Source organism: Calonectris borealis, chromosome 14 (genome assembly GCF_964195595.1).
Source record: "Calonectris borealis chromosome 14, bCalBor7.hap1.2, whole genome shotgun sequence".
Lineage (NCBI taxonomy): Eukaryota > Metazoa > Chordata > Aves > Procellariiformes > Procellariidae > Calonectris > Calonectris borealis.
In genome coordinates, this window is record NC_134325.1 from 1492722 (window position 1) to 1498788 (window position 6067).

Genomic DNA, 6067 nt, shown 5'->3' on the forward strand with positions numbered 1-6067 from the left:
TATTTGCAGATGTCTAAGAGGAAACTGCCAGACAGAAATCCAAACCACCCAGAGTGACAAGGTCTTTTCATTGGGTTTGTCTGGGGTTTTGCCTTGTTTTCTAAAGCTTTTGTACCCCCTGTTACTTTATCTACACAACAACTGGAACTACCCGGCAATCAATACTGCAAGGTTAAAGCAACACCCAGTTTTGCATTGGACAGCTCAATCCACCTCCTCCTTCCCGCTATCTTTGCGCTAGAAGGCAAACAGAAGAGGACAGGAAAAAATTATTTATCTGCTGTTAGGATTAGCTGGAGCAACACAGCGTTAGCTCTAGCAACCCGCCGTGCTGTTAGCTGGATATGGCCAAATGACGGTCCCCACTCCAATCAGGCACAGGCCAGAGGACTCACCCTTGCAGAAGAAGGAAGGCTTCATCAAATCACAGTGCCAGGGAAGCCGAAACACACTGTCCTGTTAGACCTCAGGCATCTCTTCAGCAGAGGAAGAGAAGAGGTGCTTGCAGTCACGTCCTGCTGTCTCACTGCAGACAGACAAGGCTACGGGCTCCAGCAAGGCTAGAGTCCATGCAGCCACTTACGAGAAACGCACAATGAAACATAGGCAGTGTGTATGATACGTTCAAGAGTAAAAAATAAAAACAACGCACTGGCTTGCACAGGCAGCATCCATAGCTCGTTTGCCATGATAAGTAATTAATAACTCCAACTCTCCTAACCTTCTGGTAGTGAAGATGTTTGGGTATTTCTAAGAAAGCCCGTATGTATAAACATGGGCATCGAAGTAGGCTTTTGCGTTTCCTGAAAACACGGTTAAGGATTGAGGTGAACGCGCACATAGATTTAAAAGGAATAATAACTAGTCCTTATGTACCTGCAGCAGCAGAAGGCAGGATGCTATGACCGGGCAGATCCTTCCCCATCCTGCACTGCTGCTGTTGAAGGAGCAGCGCGGGCACTTGTCCTTACGCAGTATTGCAGATTTAAACAGCGGAGCAGAGGCAGCTGGGAGATAAGCGTGTCCAACTGGAAGCCTACAGGACATCAACAAACTCGGTGACAGGCTAAAGAGGCTGTGCGCCCAGGCTCTTCCTGTAGCTCGAGGGCTCCCACATGATGGCCCAACCTCAGCTGGTGCAAACCAAATTTGCTCCACTGCCTCTGCCAGGGCTACATCAACTTACTCCAGCCAAGGGCCAAGGCGCACAGCTCTGGGACACCACTGACCTGCCAGCAGCTGTGTAGAAACTTCATTCTGGGGAAAAACAAAACAAAACAAAGAAACAAAAAAAAAAAAAACACAACAGGAGAAAGAAACCATTCTGAAAAAGGACAGCCAGGAACAGGGCAGGCTTAGGAGAAATGCCTCACTGTTCTGAAACAGCCTAGAAAAGGGGAAACTGCAGAAACTCCCTTCATAGGACATTAGCATCCTACCATAATACACGTGAACTGCAGCACTCAGGATCACAAGGAAGCTCATTTGTGCCAGCCATTCCAAACCTGGTTTGGTTACACATCATCTCCCCCGCACAGGATCTCCTAACAACCAAACAAAAATATTTTGCATTTTTCCACCCTTTTTCCTTCCCCCTTGGGGCCTAGTTCAGAGCTCTTTTATGTCACTCTGGCAGCACAGTATGATTTTAGGCAGATAGAAATAGCCCATTAGGAGATACACCCCGTGCAGGGCATCTTGCTGGCACTGGAAAGTTGGCAGTGCAAAACATTTGCAGTTCCCTGACCCCAAGTGAGCCCAGGGATCAAGTGACAAAAGAAAGCATCGTTCTGGAACAAGGCAGACGTGCTGCGAGATGGCACCAAGGGATACAAGTCCCTCCGTGGCTACGTTCAACGCTGCTAAACTTTTCTTCTCGCCACACAAGCCTTTCACCTCCCAAATTTCACAAGGATGTACCACCTTCCAGCAGCTACTGTGAATTTGGCAATTGCCCTCCAAGAGCGTTTCCACAGTGGGGTGACAGAAAATCCAGAGGTTTGCCAACATCTGTAAAACAAGTAACCCCCAGCCCAGCAGCAAACCCAAAGCCCAGCCCTTTGGAGGGCCAGAGGTGGAGACCACGCAGCCCTACACCACACTTAGGCCTAGGGAGAAGGAGCAACTCACCAGTCACTCCTCTTACAGTCTCCTGTAAGAGGCTGTTCAGATACAACCCAAAGTGCCGGGGATAATTAACTATTTTCACAGCACTGCACGGTCATCACATACGTGGCAACGAGAGTGTTCCCTAGATCGGCTTTACCCCTCACAGAAAAGCTGTTCTTAGGGGAACTTACCAAACGGGGCCGCCGCTCAGGGACGCTGGATCTAGATGTATTTTACTCTAGCTAAACACAGCCCAACGTTTTCCCACCTAAAAATGCTGCTGCCCTGCTCCAGAAAATCTCTCCCTCCTACTATTTCACAATTCTCAGCATGACAACAGTTATGCAAGAACAACTGTATAGGCACATGAAATGCTTACAGCTCCTAAGCGAGACTTTCCCCGTTATAACACCCTCATCGGAGCACAGCTCCAAATCCTCACGGCTCCCAGGCTTTGAGGCACACCAAACCCTAGCCACTGTGTCTCGGTCCCTTCTCTCCATCACACCCTTGCCCTGCTAGAGACCTACAACACAAAACGTGATGCACAAGCGAGCAGGGGGGCTGCTTCCACGTGTACGTGCTGCTGTCACCTTGGCCAGCCAGGTAGCTATTTCCCCCTGTGTTGCCCACTAATTTCAATCTTGGCAGGAAAAGGGGAGCAAACGGCCCTGACAGACTGGCTGTGATTTCTACCTCCTAGTAACTTAATACAGCACACTACCCCTTCTTAAAACGGCAGCAGGAGGATCTTCTAGGGCCCTGGCATCTTAGTAAGACATTAACAAGATTGCTGGGCATCAAAACAAGACTGCAGACTTTCCATCAGAGCAGTACCGGGCTCCAATTTACGACACAGATTTGATCCCTGTTCCAACTCGGCCATCCATCTCTGCCACCAATCACCATCGCCCGCAAAACATAATGCTCCTTACTACGACGGGCACTCGGTGAACAAATGAGCCCAAGGGCACAGCACCAGGAGAAATATTGTACCTGTGTGAATGACAAGAAGAAGTAGTAGTGCACAGTTAAAAATCCTACAGGCAAGACATTCAAAGGGGTAAATCCTCATTAAACTGGTGTTTATTTTCTGGTGAAGAGGTTAGAGTAACTCCTTCTATTAGACCTCATGTATACCTTTATTTATAACAGCCTGGAAAGCAACACACAAGCCGAGGACAAGAAGAAAACCGCCATCCAAGTCCCACACGATACATCGTTATCAGCCAAGTACCACTCTAGTTCGATTGCCTTTTGCTTGCCATTACCAAGAAGCAAGTTCTTGAGAGGCAAAGCCACAGTGACTTGCAGTGATCAAAATCACTGCGTATACAATCCCAACAGCAGCAGCCACACTGGGAAAGATCAGATCCTAACAGCAACAAGATTCTCGGAGATGAACGTGCTATGGCAAAAACACCCAGTCTTTAACTGTAAACACCTAATATCTAAAAGATATTAGGCCAAATAAATATAGCTGGGATCCTGCTCTGATGTGTGTTACTCTGACAGCCTGGCAAGGTGTAGAAACTAAAAGCTGAGAAGCCCTGCAGGAGAGAGGCCTGGGGCACTGGAAAATCCGATTTCCAGGACTGCGTCCTTGCCCAGCAGGAGCCCGGCAGCTCCGGAGGGTGCAGTGAGAGAGGAGAGGATGCTTGGGGTCCAATTCCCAGGGTGACCTTGAGAAAACCCCACAGCCCATCCACATTTCCACGATCCCCATCCACGGGAGAAAGAGCACAATAACCTTGACCTACCTCAAAGAGGCGCAGATCTGGCTTAGGAGAGCCTGGAAGGAGCTCAGAGGGGCTTAGATGCAGGACCCTGCCCTGTGACCAGGGCAGCCAGAGGCTACAATCCTACAAATCACCCCAGAAATCAGAAGCCTTGGAGAAACGTGCAAATCGCTTTAGATATAAAAAGCAGCAGCTCCGGGGCACAAAAGGGCACAGCTGAAACCGCACACGTGTCACCCGCAATTTCCCCAGCGCGGGCAGGGAGAGGAAGGGTGACGCTGCTACAGCCACCAATGCCCGGCAAGGGCAACCCCACCACCACGGGGAGCATGGGGCGATCTCCCCCAGGCTCGGCTTTGACACACAGGCACCTGAACCTCCGGCCCCAAATTCGGGCAGAGGGACCCCCAGCCCCTGGGATGAGGGGAGTGGTTGGGGGCACCCGGCACTTCCCAGGGTAAGGGGAGCAGGTGGGGGGCCAGGAGGGCTTAGAACTCCTGGGGTGAGGGGGGGAAAGTGGGGGACCAGGGAAGGCTGCAGCCCCCGGGGTGAGGGGGGGTACACGGGGGGCCAGGGGAGCCCGCACCCCCCGGGGTGAGGGGGGGGCACCCGGGGTGAAGGGAGGCGCCCGGGGTGAAGGGAGACCAGCACCCTCCGGGCTGAAGGGGGGGCACCCGGGGTGCCAGGGAAGCCCGCAACCCCCGGGCTGAAGGGGGGGGGCCCAAGGACCAGGGGTGCAGGAAGGCGGCCAGGCACACCCCTGAGGAGAGGGGCCGGGGCGAGAGACGAAGGGGCCGGTGCAGCAGGGGCCAGGCCGGGGCAGGCGAGGCGCAGCCCAGCGGCAGGAGGGGTGCCGAGATCCCCGGCGGCGCCCCCCGAGGGCCGGGGAGGGGCCGCGGCCGCACTTACCGGTCCGGGGCGGCGGCGGGTTCCCGCCGGGCCGGAGGCCGGTGCGGCGCGGGGTGCGGAGCTCCTCGGCGCGGCGCGGCCCGGCTCAGCTCTGCCCCCGCTGGCCGCGCTCGGCGCAGGAAAAGCCGCCGCCGCCGCCGCCGGGCCCTCCCCGCCGGGGCGGCCGCCGCGTCGCCATGGCAACGCGGGCCGGGGCTGCCGGGCCTCGCCGCGGCCTCCTCCGGCCTGGGCCCTCCCCGGGCCGCAGCGTCCCCACGCGGGGGAAGGGGGGTTCCCGCCGTGCCCGTAGCCCTGCCCTCCCCTCCGACAGCAAACAGCGCTCGCCCCGCCGCAGGGCGAGGTGCGCTCTCCCTCACCCCACCCGTCAGCCATCTTGCAGCACACGGGGGGAACAACGGGACAGGCGAAAATGGGGGGGGGGAAATAATAAATCTGTCATTCCCTTCAACATAAAGACCCTTGAAAATAAAGACCGAGGCAGTTGTGGTCGGTTGGGTCACCGTGCTGTGCCGCCTGCTGCCCCGCTGGAAAGCCTCCTGGCCACAGGCGGGCATCGCTTTCGGGTTTAATAGGCTCCTTCGTCGTTTCAGGAGCGTAATGGGGCTGAGTCCTCACACAAAAACATCCACGGAGACGGTTTCAGTGGGCTTTGGAAACTACGCAAGAAGGCGAGGAGGACAGCCAGACCTCTGCGCCTCTTGGGATGACGCCCGCGCGTGTGACAGCAGCAAGGACAGAGGGAAGGATCCCCGGGGAACACGTCTGTAAGAGCACCCCTCACCGCCCACGGGCGCCGGGCACTGCGCTGTAAGAGAGGCGGCGAGCGCGGGGCTACCACCAAAGGCTCGCGGGAGCCAGCGGAGCACGAGTCGCCAGCCTGTGCGATGAATCGGAGGTGATCAGAGAAGAGCAGCTACAAGGATGGTGGAGCGTCCCAGGCTAATGAGGACATTATGTACACGGGAGAAGCGACAATTGCATGGAGTCACGATGAACAGCCCAGAAACATCAGAGTTGTGCATGCACCTGAAAACGAGAGGCGCTTGTTATCACAGTCAGGGACCTGCAACCCAAGGCGAGAAGAAGATGTAAACCAGAGGTCGGTGAAGCATCAGAAGCCAATGCTGATGAGTTGGGTGTAGGTGAAAAAGGGAGAGGCTTGTGCACTTTTCAACCTGGGCTGGGCAAAGCGTGAGAAGATACAGCACAGGAGGTGACAAAGCTCACTCCAGAAAGGTGGTGCCTGACCAAGGAAGGAGACTTGTACACCACGGCCATTTTTTTGGTGTGTATTGGATGGGCATCCGTCA

General features: G+C 55.0%; 1 protein-coding gene across 2 annotated transcripts in view; it reads right to left on the reverse strand.

The window, feature by feature from the left end:
* Nucleotides 1-4884, reverse strand: part of SLC25A22 (solute carrier family 25 member 22) — a 51888-nt gene extending 47004 nt beyond the window's left edge. The window contains exons 1-2 of one of the 2 annotated variants that reach the window (XM_075162953.1): nt 877-2197; nt 396-526 (exon numbers count right to left, since the gene is read on the reverse strand). The gene's annotated coding sequence lies outside the window, so the exon portion shown is untranslated. Of the gene's footprint in view, nt 1-395; nt 527-876; nt 2198-4757 lie in introns of those variants that run through there. The other variant, XM_075162952.1, reaches the window with a different exon arrangement.
* Between the last annotated feature and the right edge of the window lie 1183 nt (nt 4885-6067).